General features: G+C 38.7%; 1 pseudogene; it reads right to left on the reverse strand.

Annotated features, from left to right (window-relative positions):
• Positions 1 to 13,707: 13,707 nt before the first annotated feature.
• On the reverse strand, positions 13,708 to 19,424 carry LOC125409752 (high affinity immunoglobulin epsilon receptor subunit alpha-like; annotated as a pseudogene).
• Positions 19,425 to 19,684: the final 260 nt, after the last annotated feature.

Here is a 19,684-nt window from a genome sequence, read left to right on the forward strand (position 1 = left end):
GTCGTTCTTGCTTTTTCAGTTTTCTCAGCGAACTTTAGAATCAGTTTGTTTAGGCGCAGAACAGCCCCACAGGTGACGTGATAAGACGGTACTACATCCAGAGCTTGCTTTTTGCTCTTCAGGAACATCCTGTCCTTCTCCATGCATTCATGCTCCCCTTTGTGTCCCTATAGCAGCCAGAAAGTTTTCTTCAGCTGGCTATTGCATGTTTCTTCAGATTGTTCTCAGAAATTTTGCCCATTTCCAATTTCCATTACCACGAAAGGAAGAATGAGTAGAAAGAAAGAATGTTTCCCTGTTGGTAGAGTAGCTGGATTGCATCCCTCCATGGTCTCTAGCTGGTTGTTGTTTATATATTTAAAGGCTATTACCTTCTTTATATTAACTTCATATTCTGCTACATTTCTAAAATTCCTTGCCAATTCAATACATTTTCAGATGATTCTGGTGTTTTACTAAAAATCAACTTAAACTTCCATCTTCTTTCCCTTTCCCCTTTTTCTTTTCCCTCTCCTCTCTTCTTTTCTCTACAACTATGTTGACTAACATCAATAACCCAATGTTCAGATTTTTCATTATGGTAGGAATCCCCTGGACATGTTTTTATTGCTTATCTGTTATTGTCTTGGTTAGGGTTTCTATTGCTATGACAAAACTCCATGACCAAAAAGCAACTTGGGGAGGAAAGTGTCTACTCAGCTTACACTTCTACATTGCTGTTCATCACTGACAGAAGTCAGGACAGGAACTCAAACAAGGCAGAATCCTGGAGGCAGAAGCCTATGCTGAAGCTATGAAGAAGTGCTGCTTATTGGTTACTTATTGGTTTACTTTCCCTGGTTTGCACAATCTGCTTCCATAGACTGGACCCTCCCTCACTAATTACTAATTGAGAAAATGACTTACAACTGGATCTCATCGAGGCATTTCCTCAACTGAGTCTCCTTTCTCTGTGATGACTCTAGCATGTTTCAAGTTAACACACAAAACCAGTCAGTACAGTTATAAACTACACTCTGCATGCTCTCAAAACTCCTAAATGATAGCATTACCCTTTGGCATCACATTTGAGGTGCCTTGGTCTTTGGGTTGAGAATTCCATCACTATCTCTGGGTAATTCCCAAGTCTTATGCCGTGAAAAGGAGTTACATCATGCACTTTTATTCCAAGTCTTTCAGATTCTTGGAAAGAGTTCCTACATAGTTCCCTAATTCTAACTCTCAGACAGCCTTCACGAATGCTTTTCACTTCTGTGATCCTGTGGGCCAATACATTAAGTAATTTTTTATATAAATAAATGTGCTATTGATTGTTTTTCTGGAGACTAACACAGATGGTGTTAAGACACAGGTTTGAAGGAAGTAATCAGAACATCAAAGTGTAGCCCCATTATGGGATTTGTGTCTTCATAAGATGAGAGGGAAACCCTCTCTGACTCCAACAATTGAAGATATAATGCAATGACAGCCATCTGCAAACAAGGAAAATGATCGTTACTAGAACCCAACCATGTAGACTCTGTATCTTGACTGCTAATCTTTAGAATTGTGAACAGTGCATTCTCTTATTTAAGTTTTCCAGTCAATTCTATTGTGTTAGAAAGTAACCCTGAGTCAGGATGATATTTTCATCATATCATAACTTATATCAATTAATCTCTTTTTGAATTTTAGCCTTTAATGATACTAAGGTATTAATCATAGGAACTTGTACATACTCAACTACTTTTAATGTTTACAATAAACTCCCTGTGGTCTCTATCTACTCTACATTCAAAGAGTTACTTGATTCTGCTTGCTAATTTCATTTGATATATCTGCATTGATTTTTATAAATGACATTGATCTGTGGTATTTTACGTCCAATTTTTATTAGACTCGCCGAATTTATGAAAAGAATTTAGAAGCTCTCGATCTTTTTTATCTACTCAAATAGAGTTGCCCTTTCAAATATAATAGCCAACAAAAGCATGTGGCTATTTAGACTTAAATGAACTAAATTCAATGAAGCTAGAATCCAGTCCCTTCACAGAATAAAATACATTCAAAAGCTCAATGATCATGTGCCTGGAAGCCATGCTTGTTTGAACACAGAAAACCCAAAGATACAGCATTGCCTCAGGAGCATTTAAAAGACAGCCAGGTTACCTGTTGACTGATACAATGTTTGCAGCAAATGGCACTCAGACAACTGCCTCTGTGTCTTTGATAGATAGTGGTGTTCTGGTTTTTCTATTCTTTCTGAGATCACATATGTTCCCAAAATTTATCTATTCTCTCAATGCTTTCATCTTTATTTGACTGGACTTTAAAGTTCATCTGTTAGGACTCTTCTAAATTTCTTGTAGTCTACAGTTATTTCTTCAGCCTTCTTTAATTACAGGAGGGATCTGTGCCCCTTTCCTGCTGTCTTGTCTAGATGACGAGACAGTCAACTGTAGTCTCCAGCAATTTAGCCAAACACTACTCTAGGTGCTTCTGCGAAGGAATCTCCTAGCCTATTGGTATTATGCTTTAGGTAAGGGACATTTTTCTGTTGTGGAGGAATAGAATGGAATTTCTTTAGGAAAAATAAGAATAGAAAAAAATTCCTGTGTAAGACATGACAACTTGATTCGCTCCAGCTTGTCCCTGCCCCATGGATTTCAGACTTATGCAGTCCATGTTCAAAACTGATGAAAATTAGCGATTATATTCTCTGTTTTACTAATTTTTTATTTAGTCATTAATAATTTTTCAGTTCCCTGTTTTCTAAATCATTAATTTTTGCTTTAATCTTTCTTAATTCCTTTATTTTGCTCTCCACTAGATAATATTATTGGGTTTTTAATAACTTTTTGAGATATATGATTAATACATTTATTTTTATTCTTTCTTGCATATTAGCACATATTCTGTGATTAATACTATTTCTCAAAGCACTGATTAAAAGTATTTCAAGACTAACAGTGACCTTCTGGCACAATTGTTAAGTTTCTAAGTGTTCTACAATTTGTTTGGGTATTGTCTTGGGAATTAGAGACTACGTCAGTGTGTACTGTTATCTTTAAGAGGTACATTTTGATGGCAGTTACCCTGATTCCTTTGGGACACCTAAATGTTTGATTTTTTTCTTTGCTGTTACTTATTTTGTAACTTGATATTTTACTGTTTCTTCATTAAAATATAGGATTTGCATTTTAACTATTATTCCTAAGAATATTAATACTATTACAGTACCATCTTCAAACTAAACATCTCTGTAAGGCTATCACTCACGTATGCTATGGAGAACCATCATGACATAAAGCAAATGAAGCATTAGGAGGGAAAAGGCATGTTGAAACCAAATGACATCTCTGGAGAGTTCATTCCATCCTGCTACCTTGTGAGATCTGGGGGTCAAACTCAGGTTGGAATATCTCCACCCACTGAGCCTTCTCACTGGTCCTACATAAAACATAATTTCATCTACAGAACTGAGAGACTTAGAGAGATTCATAAAGAGGGATACAGGGTAAAGATTTTGGAAAGGGGAAATAATAAGATACTAGTAACAATTGTACATACACACATATAGTCAAGACTGAAGGTAGACTAGAAGTCTATGGAGAAAATTTTACGTGGGAGTTACTTTGGCTATAAGAGTACTCTCCAATCCTAGGAATCTTGAGTTTTCATTTTAAAGATATCAAAGGACAAGAATATAATGGAAAACCAGGCATCGGTGGCACATGCCTTTAATCCCAGCACTTGGGAGGCAGAGGCAGGCAGACCTCTGTGAGTTCGAGGACAGCCTGGTCTACAAGAGCTAGTTCCAGGACAGGCCCCAAAGCTATAGAAAGAGAATGTAATGGTTAATGCCTAGAACCTGAACAAGAGACAGAATCAATATTGTAAAGCACTTTCTACAGTAAGTTGAGACCTGGTGAGCTCCATCCTTAGGTGACCCAGGAGTAAACAGTATGCATAACCTACCACCAGGCATCATATCACCACATGACCAAGGAATCACCAACCATGAACGCAAACTAAAATGATCCTGGTGGCGCGCCCCTGTTCCAGTCTGCTAGGCTGAAGTAAATGCAAGCTTTCTCTTCAGAGACAGAGATTTATTCTATATATGTCTACAGATATTCTTTTATTTACAGGGAAAAACAGCAAATAAATCAGGCACATGGGGAAATAGATTCAAGAAAAACAATAAACATCTAAAAGTTATCTCTAAAGCGTTATGTATAGGCATTATCAGACACAGATTATAAAATTACTGTGCTTGCTGTGTTAAGAAGACATTTTAGTGCTTGGAAATATCTACAGAGAACCAGAAAAACTGACAGTATATATTTGAGAGAGTCAAATGAAATTCTGGGACTGAAAAGTTAACAAAACTTTAAAATGAGAAAAACATGTTGAAATGCATAACAGAATTCAACGCAGATGAATTAAAAGTGCAGGAAACATAAAAAAAATGGAAATTAGAATAAGACTGGGTAACCAATGTTTAATCAGATGCCCAAAGAGAGAGAGAAAGGCAAAACGGTACAAACAATACTTGGAAAGTAATAAATGGATGAGCAGACTTCAAAACCAAAGAAGAACATTAGTCCAAATATTCAAGAAGACTGAGCTACTGACAGGATAAATATTTTTTCAATCTCACATCTAGATATAACACTGTGCAAGTACAGAAAATAAATGAAAAAAATACATTTAGAGTATCTAGATAGCTGCTCCCAAACACACACACACACACACACACACACACACACACACACACACACACACACGGGTGGGTAATTTGTACTCCTTTTTCCTTTTATTTTTGAGGTTATTATATAATTACAACATTCCTTCCTTCCCTGTTCTCCTTCCAAAACCTCCTAGATACTCCTCCTTTCTCTCTTCAAATTCACAGTCTCTGTTTTCATTTATTATTATTACATACATATGTGCATATGTATATACACATATATTCCCACCTATAATCTGCTCAATCTGGACAGTGTTACTCATAAGCATGTTTCCAGGATTGATAATTTGGGACTGGCTAACCAATTGATGTGCCCTTCTCTCTGTTGAAGAACTATCATTATAAGAGAAAGCAAGTGGAGAAGTGATTTAAAACATAACCATGAAGCTAGAGAGCATAGCATGGTGTTTCAATATAGTAGAGGAAACAAAAACATTTGCCAGTTTAAAGTAATATATCCAGTGAAAACTTTCAAAAATTAAGAGAATATTATGAGAAAAATACGTGCAATAACACTATTACTTATGAAACAGACTAAATTAAAAGGCCTGCCATTGTCAGGCATCTACAAAGACTGGGGGAAATGTACTCACAGAAATGCTTATCAATGAGACTATAAATTAGGGTTGCTACCCACCTTGTAAAGCAGTTAGGCATTTTCTTGAAAATTGTGCATTTACTGCTACTACCCACAAATTCTACGTTGAGGTGTACGCCACCAAAATATTAGTGAAAAAATAAATTAAAAGCATTTCATCTTTGTTCATGGCTATAAGATCCTGAACAACCTTAGAGCAGAACTGCTCATCAGAAAAACCAGCACTTATTTGACGACGGTGTGAGTTCCCTGACTCCTGACTCCAGAGAGGGAAAACTGAAGTGTGTTCCATCTCATGGTCAATAATTCAACCAATTATATTTTTGTGTTAAAGCCTGGGAAAAATAATCTGGAGATGGAAGCCTAGTGAAGCTTTCTAGAGCTTCCAGCTTATCATGTTGACAGGATGAACCACCCAAATTTCAAAGAAGACATGGGCTTTACTGTAGTGCCCTCCCACCTGTCTTACCCTGTGTATATTTTCATTTGGCTCTTCCTCATCTGTAAAACTATGGTCACAAGTATCATTCTAGCAAATTATCAAATCTGAAAGGATAAATGTTCTGATTTCATAGATATCCCCAAGTTTATGTTCCCATAATGTTGCCCGAGGCTGCTCGTTTGTCCCCGACCGCCCTGACTTGAAATAATCATGCATAGATCTGTGTTAATTGCAATACTGTTTGGCCAATAGCTAAAGCATATTTCTGGATAACTCTTATATCTTAAATTAACCCATTTCTGTTCATCTGTGCATCACCACTAGGTCGTGGCCTACCAGCAAAGTTTCAGTAGGTTCCAGTGGGGGTGTCTGTCCCCAGCGGGTGACTACATGGCTTCTCCCTGACTCTGCCTACTCTCTCTATATATCTTTTTCAGTCTGGCTATAGTCTGTTAAGCCATTGGCTGAAAGCAGCTTCTTTATTCATTAACCAATAAAAGCAACACATATACAGAAGGACTTTGCCCATCATCATAAGACTTGCAATTGACTTAAGAAGTGGGTCTGGTCTTACATACTATTGTTCTGCAAAAGGAACATAGCAATAAAATGATTCCTAGTGACATTCTATCATAACTATAGATCAGTGTCTCATTCAGCCATCATCAAAGAAGTTTCCTCTGGCAGTAGATGGGACTTTATACAGAGAACCACAGTTGGACAGTGTACAGAGAGTAAGAGACCTTGGGACTCTCGGTCCTAAATGGGATGTCTTCATCAAACCCCTCCCCTTTCAGGAGGAGGTGGAGAGATTGTGGGAGCCAGAGGACTAGATGACACCAAGGAAGCAAGGCCTTCTAAACACAGCATGACTGATGCAGATGAGCTCACAGAGACTCTGACAGCACGCACTGGGCCTGCACAGGTTCAAATCAGATGGGGTCTCAGCACTTAGCGGGGAGAGTGGACAGGGGCTCCTATTTCAAACCAAGAAGTTATCTCCAATTGACAAAGGAAAGATCGGTTTTGTCCACTGGAGTCTCACTGGATATACAAAATATACTTAAGGGCGAGACCCATGTGCAACAGAAGATGCCAACACACACACACACACAAAAAAAAAAACCTTCATGGTGTTTTTGTAGATTTTTTTTATTTCATACTGCTTTGTTCAGGCATTTTATCTTATTGGTTTTCTGTTAGTATATTATGGTTTCCGATTTTATGTTTTGTAGGTTTTGTGTGTGTGTGTGTGTATTTATGTATGTTGTTCTTCTTCACTGTTTATTGTTAATGTTTTTGTTTGTTTACTTTTATTTACCTGTTTATTTTCTAAAGATGAGAGAAAGAAGGCATAGAGTTGGACGGATAGGGAAATGGGGAAGATATGGGAGGATGTGGGGGAGGAGATATCGTGATCTTAATATACTGTATGAATTTCAATAAAACAAAGAAGTAGGAGCTGGTCTTATGAAGAACTGAGATCATTATTGAACACGATGCTAACTCCAGGTAGCTGATGAGGGATCTGTGTTGCAATGTACCACAGTTAAGATGGAGAACAGCATTCTGAAGTCTGTAGCAGGCCAAACAGAAACTTGGGCACTCCCTGTGATTTGTGGCTGATGTCTGAACTAGTGGCAGTCTTATGAAGAAACTTTTCCTTATTTTGTGAGGTCTGCACTAGCTCTGGGTAGTTAGTGTCAAAAATGAATTAAATTGTACCACACTCAATTTTTAGGGAATCGATGTCAGAATATGTCTGTGTCCTGTTAAGCGCGTTCACTGCAGAACCATTTATAATAACCCTAAAGCTAAAAACAACACAAAAACCCTGTGATACAGCTGAAAAATTTGTACACTATGTGCATCATAAGAAAATTGATGAGTTTTATAAGACACAATGTTGAACATCATAAGACAGGGGCAGAACAATGTACCTTATATGATTTCATCCATGAAAGAGTGAACGTAGACAAGAATATGTGAACTCTGACATTTGTGGAATATGCTGAAACACGATGAAGTAATATAAAGAAATAGTTGCCACACAAAACAGGGTATGCTTTTGTTTGTAAGAGAGAGAACACTTGTAGTTGTCAAGGGGTACAGAAGCAGAATTTGGGGATTGACAGCAAACAGTTGCCTGCTTAATGGTTTTTATTTTATTGAATCGTGTTTTAATTATTTTTCTGAGTCTGAATTAAAGCTGATAATTTTCTAAATTTTTTAAAAGTCAAAGTGAAAACGAGAAAGAAACATACTCGTACACAATATAGGGAAAGCATATCCACGCCTCCCCAGTTGTCAGAATTTTCTCCTTGCTCCTGATTGCCCTAGCTCATAAGGATTGGCTGCAGCTGAAGTCCAAATCTCATAAACTAGCTGCAGGCACACTCTGCCCAGTCCCAGGTCACACACCAGGAGAGTTCTCACCAGAAACACTGACCACAACAAAAATTAGGCACAAGACATCATAGCTAATACAGAAATTTGGATCATTCCTGTCCCTTTTGGGCTCCCTGATGTACATAAACAAGGTAAGATGTACACTACAAACGATTTCGAAGAGACTATACTTTCTGTCTTTTTTTTTGAGTTCAGTCATCACATCACATCATATCATTTAATCACTGTTTTCAAGAGCCTTTCAATAGCCCAAATGCTCTAAGAAAAAAATCAAGAATCATTTCAATCTACAGGTGTGGGAATGAGGCTGATCCCCTTATTCCAGCTCCTTAGGGTCTCTCTCTGTTTTGGGGTTTTACTTTGTGTTGTGTTTTTTTAACTGATTGGTTTTATTGAGCTATAAATTTTTCTCTGTTCACTTTACTTCCTCTCCCCTCCCCTTCAACCCTCTTCCATGGTCCCCTTGCTCCCAATTAACTCAGGTGATCTTGAAACTATACTTTCAAGCACTGTGTAAGTCAAGCACTCATGTGTTATGGGAGTAACCACTGATTTTTTTACTGGGTTTAAGATCTGTCCATGAGCTGGAACCCATACCTGACACTGTTGGTGAAGCCAAGAACTTGAGGTGGTATAGTTCACAGATCCTAAGAGAAAGTATAACACTGTTATTCTACTAAAAGAACATAGCAACAAAATGATTCCTGATGACATATTGCTATACCCATAGTTCAGTATATCACTCAACTTTCATCATAGAGGATTCTTGCAGTAGATGGTAATTAGCACAAAAAGTCATAACTAGACAATACGCAGAGTGGGAGAGTCAGTCCTAAATGGGATGTCATCATCACATCCCTCCTTCAAGGGTCAGGGATCTATATAGAAGAGGATGCAGAGATTGTAAGAGCCAGAAATGGTAGGTGACTCCAAGGAGATATCATTTTCCAGATACAACATGACTGGCATACACAGTACTCACAGAAACTATGACAGCAGACACAAGACCTGCACAAGTTCAAGCCAGACAAAATCCCAGCACAAAAGGAATGTGGACAAAAAGACACAGCCCTGATGAAGAAGCTATTTGCAAATGATAGCTGCTGAGAGATGGAAAATCAGTTTTCTTCAGTGGAGTTACATTGGGTATAGCAACCACACTCCAGGAGAGGCCCCAAACTCAGGAGTAATTTGCCAGCACAAAACAAATTCCAAATTTTTGAGGGGTGTTAGTATGCATGTGCTTTTTTATTGTTTGGTTTTGGATTTGGTTTTCTTTTAAGAGAGAAAAAGAACATGAGGTTGAGCAGGTACAGAATGGGGAGGCTCTGGGAAGAGTTGGTGGAAGGGAAAGGTCATGACACAAATATGTTTATGAAAATTATTAAAAAGTAACAAAGAAGTAAAAAGAAAGTATATAGGACTCTCCCTTGGGACAGGGAAAAGAATGTCAGTGGAAGATGAGAGTCAGTGGTCTTCCTGCACATTGGCTCATTAATAAATACTTCCTCTATCACACGTTCTCTTGAATCACCAGCTCCACCCAGTATTGGTGAAATTAGCCTTTGTGACATTACAATGGACATGAAATATGTATTAATCCAGTAAACTAGGATGTGACAGAAGTAAAAGTCTGACACAAAATAATGTAGAATTTAAGATATTTCAAAAACAGAGATTGAAAAGGAAAGTGTTTTTTAAAAATTTGATTATGAAAAGGGTAAATTCTTGACATAGGTAAATATGTAATCGTGCATTATTTAAAATATAATTTAAAGAAAAGTGACACGCAGTTTGACTTTTGTAGTAGCAGGAGCAGGCCATGTCCCACCGCCCGGCTAGTTTAACGCCCAAAATAACCACACAGAAATTGTATTAATTAAAGTACTGCCTGACCCATAATATCTAGCCTCCTCTTGGCCAACTCTCATATCCTGATCTAACCCATTTCTACCAATCTGTGTAACACCACGAGGTCATGGCTTACCAGGAAAGATTCTAACCAATGCCTGTTCCAGGCAGGAGCTTTATGGCATCTGCCACACTACCCTTCTTCCCAGCATCCAGTTCTCTTTTCCATGCCTATCGAAGTTCTGCCCTATCAAAAGGCCAAGGCAGTTTCTTTATTCAACTAATGAAAGCAACACAAATACAGAAGGGCCTCCTACACCAGACTTTTGAGGTAAAGTATTGTGGTTGTTTTGGTTGGGTTGTTTGGAGTGTGTTTTATACAAAGAACAGTTGGCATTTGTAGAAAATAAAAGTTTTAGCCTTAACTTATTCTAGTACAAGTGGGTAAGATCCTTCATTTCAGTTTTAAAATATATTTTATCCCAAATGCTAAATTATGTCTACCATGACAAGATTTTTGCCACAATAATTTAATACAGTTACAGTCTCCTTGAAATTGTTTTTAAAAATAAATCTCTGGGGTTGGAGATATGGCTCAGAGGTTAAGAGCACTCGCTGTTTTTCCAAAGGTCCTGAGTTCAATTCCCAGCAACCACATGGTGGCTCATAACCATCTGTAATGAGGTCTGGTGTCCTCTTCTGGTGTGTAGGCATACATGCAGACAGAATACTGTATACACAATAAACATCAATAAATAAATCCCCGATATTTTTGTCTAAACTTTGTAATTTCAGATCCTTTGCACCCTGACCCCACAACACTGCAGGGAGACTTTTGTCCACTGTCTGTGCTGTATTGAACAGCAAGAAGACTGACAGTACATCTACGCCTTCTCAACTTTGACATGAAAGAGCACAGGTGTTTCAAGTGGCAACATAGGCATATGTAAGTGAATGTGCTAGTGATTCTGCGAGCATTAGTAGAGTACAGCTTTAAGTGGGAATACCATGGCAATTGATACGACACCAGATGGGAACATAAATTTGGTAATTACCTGTCTGGAGATGGGCAAGTGATCTAAGGCAGAAAGACAGTGCCACTCTCTGAAGTCGTAGAGAGACCTGGGCTGTTTTGAAGGCTTCTGCCCTCCAGAACAGGAAACTATGTCTTTGGATTTAGAAAGATGCTCCTGTGCTGTTGCTGTTCATTTCCTGTTTAAAGAGAACTAAGAAAGCCTTCCTTCCCCCAGGGACTTAGTTTCCAGGCAGTCTCTCTAGGTAGAAGTTTAGTCTGAATCTCTATTCAGGAGATGGCCTTGGAATTTGGCTTCCACAGGTCACAAACTAGGAAATGCCGGGTTTTTTACCCCCTCCTCTGACTATTGGGAATGCTTGGCAATTTGTGAAAATCTATTTTGAGGAGGTTGGGGTCATTATACGCTCTTACCTAGATCAATTAGTAACAGAGCAGACCAAGAAGGCTGACTGAGTGAGGGGTGAATTTCTCTACTAGTCTGTAGAATCTAGTTAATATTTAACACATATAGAAATATTTCCTTTATATCAAAACAAAATACACACTTTTAGAAACTATATAATTTAGAGATCACTAAGCATTTAAGTAAAAATTTCTTTTTTTTTTTTCTACTTAACTACCTGAATAAAATGTAAATGACGGTGAAATAACAGACACGGCCTAAAAGAAACCAGGAATGTATATATGAGAATCAGCACATAAAGGCAGTGACAATCTGGGTGCCCGGTGATGGGGCATGAAAGGAAATGCACCCTGGCACCAGACAGGAAATGACTGTTGAGTCTCTGAGCCTTGACAGTCACTACATAGAAATGGGTAGCAATGCCTGAGATTAGTGAGACTCTAGAGATCACCTGGTCCAGTCCCTTCCCATACAGGAAAAACAGAATCTCAAAGACTTGCCAGTGGCCTGGCCCAGTCCAGCACCCAGTGAGAAGCAGCTTTGACTTCCATTCCTCTGCTCTACCCAAGGCCATCCCAAGCTTAACTGGGGATACAGGGGGGCAAAAGAGAACAGCGATAGTCAGGATTCTAGATAGTCCTCAGACGTCTCTCGAGCTGATCAAGACTGGAATTTCCACCTACATCAAGTACCTCTCAGTTCCTAACTCTGAATGTTTGGCATTACAACCAAGTCTGAGATAAAGGAGGAAGTTCCTGTCTAGCTAGTGCCGGAGACACTGACACTGTAGGAAACTCTGTGGAACAATGTGTCTCGATTGTGTATATTGGCAACAGTGGTCTGAAGGCCTTATCCTGAAATAAGCCTTGGGCAGGAAGCAGAGAAAGTTTCCCATAAAATCACCCAGGAGTTTCCGGTGGGGACTTTTCCTGCCTGCGTCCCAGAAGAAATCATCACTTCTGCATTCACCACACCTATTTACATGAACCCATGTGGCAGGGATGGAGATATTCCTTACCATATGAAATAAAAAAAAATATTGAGGAGCAAGAAGAGAAGGGGGTTCACGTCATATACAGTCTTCAAGCAATACAAAGCTAAAGTAATTACTCTGTTTACCCCTCAAACACTTTTAACAAAGTAAGAGTTCCAGGTCTAGTCTGTGTTTCCAAATTGCTCTCATACCTTTCCCCCCACAAAGTCAGTAAGTGTAGAACCTGGGCAAACTCGAGGCTCTCTGCTCTCACAAAAAGGCTGTCATAACTTCCTGATCAGCACTGACAGCTTAGCCCCTGTCCCTTAGAGTTTTCCTTAAACCTCAACACATTGTCTGCATGAGCATAAAGCAGGAGCTGAGCTAGAAACAGTACCTATCCTCATCCCAATTCTAAAAACGAAACACTCGACTCATAGATATATACATAGATTTTTCCCAAATCATAAACCCAGAAAATAAAAGAATCAATATTTGAATCCAGGTCATATATACTTTAATCCTAATAATGGTTATCTGCTAGAAAGAAACTTCATCTGATTCAAACTGTGAGGCAGACCCAAGTCTTCGGTGAAGGTTTTGGTGACATAAAATTAGATTTGGAAAGCAAATCAAACTGTCTATTTCCTTTGCCTGAGAACTTATTTGGTTCTAGACGATAGAAAGAGTTTATTATTTATTAGATTTCTCAAATGTTTTTGGTCAAACTACACTATGGAGAGAAGATACAGGTTGTACCTATAAATTTGGGTGACCCAATATGGGGAGACTGATCACATGGGGATCCCAGACTGAACTTCTTTTTCATGGTTTGGAATTTTTGTCAAGAATCAAAATCTCATAGCAGTGGATGAGATAGCTCAAAATGCTATCACCTTTCCAGCATTCCGTCATGTCTTCTGTGCTACCTCCTGCTTATATTGACAAAATTAAGACATTTTAAATGCATACCCTCATGGGTTTTTCTTCTAAAACAGTCGTTCTCAACCTGTGGGTTGGGACCCGTTTGGGCTCACATAAAAATGCCCAATATTTACTTAACAGTTCCTAACAGTAGCAAACTTACAGTAAGGAAGTAGCAACAAAATCATTTTATAGTTGGGGATCACCATAACACGAGAAACTATATAAAGCATCACAGCATCAGGCAGGTTGAGAGCAACTTCCCGAGAAGAAAATAAACAAATGAAGAAGGCCAGGATCCCTAAAAGGAGTTACATGATTTCACATTGACTTTATTCAAATTGTGCTTCTCTTTCACAGATCCTTTAGCAACTCATTCTTTAACTCATTAAACCGGTGTTTAGTGAACATTTGTTATTACATGTCCCTTAACCAGCTGCAGTCAGTCTAATGAAGCATCTATGCAAATTCTGAGGCACAGACTTTTCCATGGACAATGTGTGTGACCTTTGACAGTAGAGAAGCTGTTGGGGCTGCTACGGAAAATCACTGTTAAGAATTGTCTCTCCAGCAATGGCATCAGTTCCTTTATGTGCCTAGGTTAGGAGCTAAGTTTCCAGGTTTGTTGTGTTTTCTTGCCTTCTGAATCTTCAAGATTAGTTTGAACTGCTTCTGGGTTGAAAGCAATAACCCTGTGTCCACAGCAAACAGAATCACCAACAACAACCGGATAAAAAACTGTAGCCAATGATTCTTGCTTTTGTAAACTAGAATGGAACATAGATACAACAATTATCCAATTCAGATAAAAAACAGAAAAGGGGGGCTCCGAGATCCATCTTCGTTAAGAGGGACACAAGCATGATTCTCCACCCTTAGCCTGATGGGGCATCCAGGATCAGAGAGAAAACATCCAAGATTCTGGGTCCCCCAAGTCCATGCTCTCTAGAGAACTGTGGAGGAGTAAGTGGTTCCCAATAACTCCTGTCTGGTGGTCCCTCTAGCCAGTGAAATCCATGGGAGACATGGTGCTGTTCACTGATTATTTGCATATAGAAAGGACACACAGTGACATAGAGATGTTAAACAGCATTTTAATCTCAAATGCAGACAAACACCAGCAAAGTTTAATTCTGAGATTTCACTTCTTGCTTTGTTTTATGAGCATAACAAGAGAAAGCATAATTTCCTCCTTCAAAGGCAAGCATTTCAAAGTTCCCCTCTTACATGACATGTAGGAAAAGTGACTTTGTGGGGGGAGGGTTGAGACAAGGTTTCTCTGTGTAACAGCCCTAGCTGTCCTGGAACTAGCTTTTTTAGACCAAGCTGGCCTCAAACTCACAGAGATCCACCTGCCCAGCTCAAGAGTGGCTTTTCTTAGGAGTGATAGAAGAACTCACAACACAGCCCTCAGTAGGTTCACTCTTCTCCTCCAGGACCTGTACACACTGCTCGTTGCACGGTTGATTTCCTTCCCTACCATTCTCAGCTAATACAGACTCTCCAAGCTGATTGTACCCTTGCTTCCTTCAGCTTCCCAAACCTCTTCAATTCGATATATACAAACACTTTTCACAGGATCAATTTTGAGATCAAAATACTAATTGTAATCTTTTATGTCTATACAGGACTTGAGAGTTTTTAAAGTCATTTAACAAAATTATCCCATTAATCTTCAGAAAATTCCACTCTGCATAGCTGTTAGCATCAACACTTGGCAAGTACTCTGCTGTGGAGATAGGTCCTGGGTCTCCTCATTGCACAGGCAAACTCAGATACCCTGATTGTACCAATTTCAAAAACTCATGTCCACTTTCTCTTCGCCTGCTAAAGACTATATATTTTTTATCAATTCATCCTACATTACAGTAAGCCTGAGTTTCTCAGAGTGAAAGTACAACCCATGAAGTCTGCCTGAGCAGCGATAGGCACTGCTGTCATTAAGTGTGGCATTTCTAATGAAGATTTTGGAGCCATCATAAGATTATGTGAGACCAAGACCATCCTTGTTGTAGATCACTCTGGGGACATCCCAGTTCTTCCAGCCATGGCACCAAATGAGGAAAGGCCCCCTTCCGTTACCACATCAGCAGAGGCCTGAGAATCAATCAGTCTGAAGAGCATTCATATTAACAATGGATGGTAAGACTGAAGAAGGGCTGTAGGGAGAAAGGAACAGACAGGCCCACAGAAAGATTAAAAAGGGGTCATCCATGGATGATCCATCCACCCCTTTATTGGCTCCTAAGATAAACTAAAGAACAAAGACAAAATTATATGTATAACCTAACTTCTACATCAATGAATTCTTTCACTCCTTGAAAAGTCAGTCTGGAGCTAAAAAATTCTCCAAAGCCATTCCTAAAACACATTCCATCGAGTTTTAGTTTAGGGAATTAATTTTGTTCTCTTTCCTCAGAAAGGGTCCTCAACTCTGTTTTCAATTATAGTTTGCAAAAAAAATACTTTAAAATAAATGCATCAATGTTAACTACTTGTTTAAATTCTACTTACTGTCTTACCCCTATGTAGATCTGTGTCAAATTGTCAGGGCTTTGTCTGGTTCTGTGTACCTAATGCCTAACACAGTTTTTAGAAGGAGGCAGATACTCAATGAATATTTGTCAATAATGATTCAATGAGTTATAAAAATCATATTTTATGGTTAATGCTACTTTTAAAAATTGTAAAACATTCATAAATGGCAAATTTTGAGTGAGAATACAGTTATCTTGTAGAGTGTTCTTAAGTAAAGACCTTTAAGTACTCCTCTCAAATAAATAAATAACTTCTTTCTTGTTTATTTTATATTTAGAATTGGCTTAAAGACTTTAAAACACCTTTTTCTCAAAAGAAAAAAATAATGTGCAACTTATCCATTCAAAAGATATCATGTTTATTCAACATTTATTGATACTTAAATATGCTGTATCAAGTTTTGACACTAAAAGAGTAATAAAGATGAAATAAACATTAGAATTGTTTTTAGTAATGGTAAAGGAAATGAGGGATGCATACAAGTATCTTTCATGGTCCATGGATTGTTCAGAACAAGTCTTCACTCGAGCTCTATGATCTAAATATGCACACAAAGCTTTTCTCAGTGTATCATGACATTTGATCATATAATTCATATCTAGGCAAAATAGAAGAAACAGAGCAGAGGAATAATATTTATGACCGAGTGGACTTTGACTATTGAAATATATGTGAAAAACAGTGCAGGAGAAGAAACAGAGATGTCTTGAGTTTAATCCCTGGTAGTCCTGGTCTTAAAATAACCAACACTCCTCCAATCTTCAGGTACATTATCCCTCAACAGATATATATTGCTATATCTGTTGCATTTCTACGCCATCACTTCTAGACACTCTTGCAAAATCCTTGGTTCTGATAGACGTATTTTCCACTGTCCTGAATAGTGCCACTTACAATATTCACATGAGAAGTTGTCAGCCTAGAATTGGTGCCATCGTGGATCCATTTAGTAGAGTTCTTTCGAAGGGAGTTATTTCCATGGCTTCTAAGAGCCAATTTCCTTCCTGTAAATATTTTATTCCAATTGCAGTTCAAGGACACAACAGATTTCTGAGTGGCTTAAAGAAAGTAAAGTTGTGAAGATAAAAGAAATTTTAAGTCATTGAAAACTATCCAGTCTCAAAAGTACAAATGTGCCAATAATCAATCAGTATCCCATCTTCCCTGGCAGAGGTGGTGACAAAACTCTGTCCTGATATCTAGGAAAAGCAATAAAGGGTGAAATAAACAGTGTTGTGGCCTCAGGAAGCAACCAAGAGAGACACAAAAGTAGCGCACAAAGACAAGAGGTTTAGGAAGAAGCACACTAATGTAATGAGTTAGCCTGTGCTAATTTTCTTCTTTTCAATTTCAGTATCTAGAAATGAAAATTATAATCTCTTTGCAGATAGAAATGGTATTTGTCACAATCATTGCTTATCATAATGGTATACAGTGTTTAGTAAATAATTATTAAATGACTGACTGTAGGAATAATGGATAGATATCAAAGGCTTCAAAACATGTCTGGAACAACTGTCAGTCATTTCAGGCTACAGCAAGGATTGGTACATTTTATTATACAATGTATGTTAATAAACTATAATAATGAAAAGAAAACTATAAAATAGACTTAATAAAATATAAGCTTTATAAGGTCTAAATTACTATAACTATTTAATTGTGAATACATAGGATGAGGAATATTTGAAATCTTAGACAGTCATGAGAAGCACTAAGATGGTGTCATTCTTGGATGGCTTTCAGGAGCAAGGAGACATAGTGAAAATTTAAACAGTAGCTAAAGAAATGACTAAATGGTAATGACAAAGGGTGATAGAGTCAAGAAACAATATTCAGATCCCAGGGACTTACGATAGAATTGAGTCATTGTCAACTGTGCAACCGCCACTAAGTGATGTAATATGAGTTACAGGATTCTCAGTTATAGCACATCAATAAGAATAATAATGTGGACATCAGATGAGTATGTGTGAAAGGCCTAGAACAGCATCTGAGGCATGTCAGTGTAAGACACTGTTGTTGGCTGAAGCCAAAGAAGAGGTGACTTGAAAGGGGAAGCTGGTACACAGAAATCTTTTTGAACAAGGGGAAAGAAGGAATAGATAAGGCACAGCTAGGAAACAGGCTGTCCAGGGTAAAAAACATTAGGAAACAAATATGGTGGGATAGTGACGCAAGTGGAGAGCAATGCTCAGACACAGCGGGGCAACAAAGACAAAGGACTCACTCGTTAGTTTGACACCCAGAGCTGCAAAACTAATAAAGGGCAAGTTAGTATCTAGTCCCAACTTCCAGGACTCAAGAGGTTTGGGATTGGTGTGGGAGTGAAATTTACATCCATGAAGTGTGGTGATATTTTGCTTGTGACCTAACAAATAAAGCTTGCCAAGATCAGAGTGCAGAGCCAAGCCACCATTTAGTCATAGAAGCCAGTCAGTGGTAGCACACACCTCTAATCCCAGCACTCAGGAGGCAGAGGCAGAATGATCTCTGTTGAGTTCAAGGCCACCGTGGGCTACACAAGATTGATCAAGTCTAAAAGAGAAACAGAGCCAGGTAGTGATGACTCACACCTTTAATTCCAGTATTTGGGAGTCACACGTCTTTAATCCCAGCACTATTAAAGTGGAGACAGGAGGGGATATGGCTAGTGAAGGAAGGTATGTAAGTGGGGAGGAGATAGGAGCTCAATGCAGTCAGTCTGAGGACTTGTAGAAACAGGTCACCCCTTCGGTCTGAGGATTTTGTAGAGGTAAGAACTAGTGGCTGGCTGCTCTGCTTGTAGAACTAATCTTTCAGCTTTCACCCCCTAATATCTGATTCTGGGTTTTTATTACTAAAATCATTTAGAAATCACACTACAATGAAGTTTTAATGATTAGTAGGGAGAAGGAACTTTGTTCTTTCCTATATCCTTCCACTCTAATAGCTGTCAGAGGACTGAAAAGGTCCAAGCTATTAGCCTGGTTTCCCACTGAGGTGATGCTCAGCCCAGTTTCCTGTGCTCCGCTCTACCACACAGTGCCAGGAAATGCCCCCATGGTTTGCCTATGTGCTGCAAGGTCACCAAAAAAACATCAACATCCCCACCCTGATGCCCTCTAGATGCATTTTGGTCCCTTCGGGTGGAGAATAATATGGATCCATACTTTCATATGAGCAACAGTGCCAGCCACAGCTGGGCAGACCCTCCAATAGCAGTAGCTTTTGCCTTTGTGCTACCTTCAGGTGCCGTGGCAGAGAGCTGTACGGTTTCAAAAATAGGCTTGAAACCAAAAAGGAGAAGGAAATGTTTTCTGCATCATATCTGGTTAACTCATCTGCTTTGCCTGGGCTTGGCTTTCTCCAGAGATAATAACAGTGTTGTGCCGAAATGGGCAATTTTATAGTCACCCATTTGCTCCCATTGTACCTTCAGCTGACCACCTAGAATCTGGTGGCTGAGGACCATGGGTCTCAGCAGAGCCACAGGCTTCCTTAAGGTGCCATTCAATGCACAAGTATTTGGTTTGCATCTTAGAAGCATGGGGTATAGAGGACTGCAGAATAAAGTAAGTATTAATTGAATCCCTTGATAGGTGCCAGGCACTGTGTAAATATAACTGATACTGTCCACAAAAAAATATTATGTGTTAGCTATTACTGTCTAAATTAATTAGATTTTATTACAATCTCTATTTTATTGGGAGGAAACTAGAAAGGTTGTGGAATCTGTGTTATCATGCCATCTATTAAATGGAAATTTGGGGGGTTATGCATGTAAAAATATAATTCC

The sequence above is a fragment of the Myodes glareolus genome, chromosome 5 (genome assembly GCF_982192425.1).
Source record: "Myodes glareolus chromosome 5, mMyoGla1.1, whole genome shotgun sequence".
Taxonomy (NCBI): Eukaryota; Metazoa; Chordata; class Mammalia; order Rodentia; family Cricetidae; genus Myodes; species Myodes glareolus.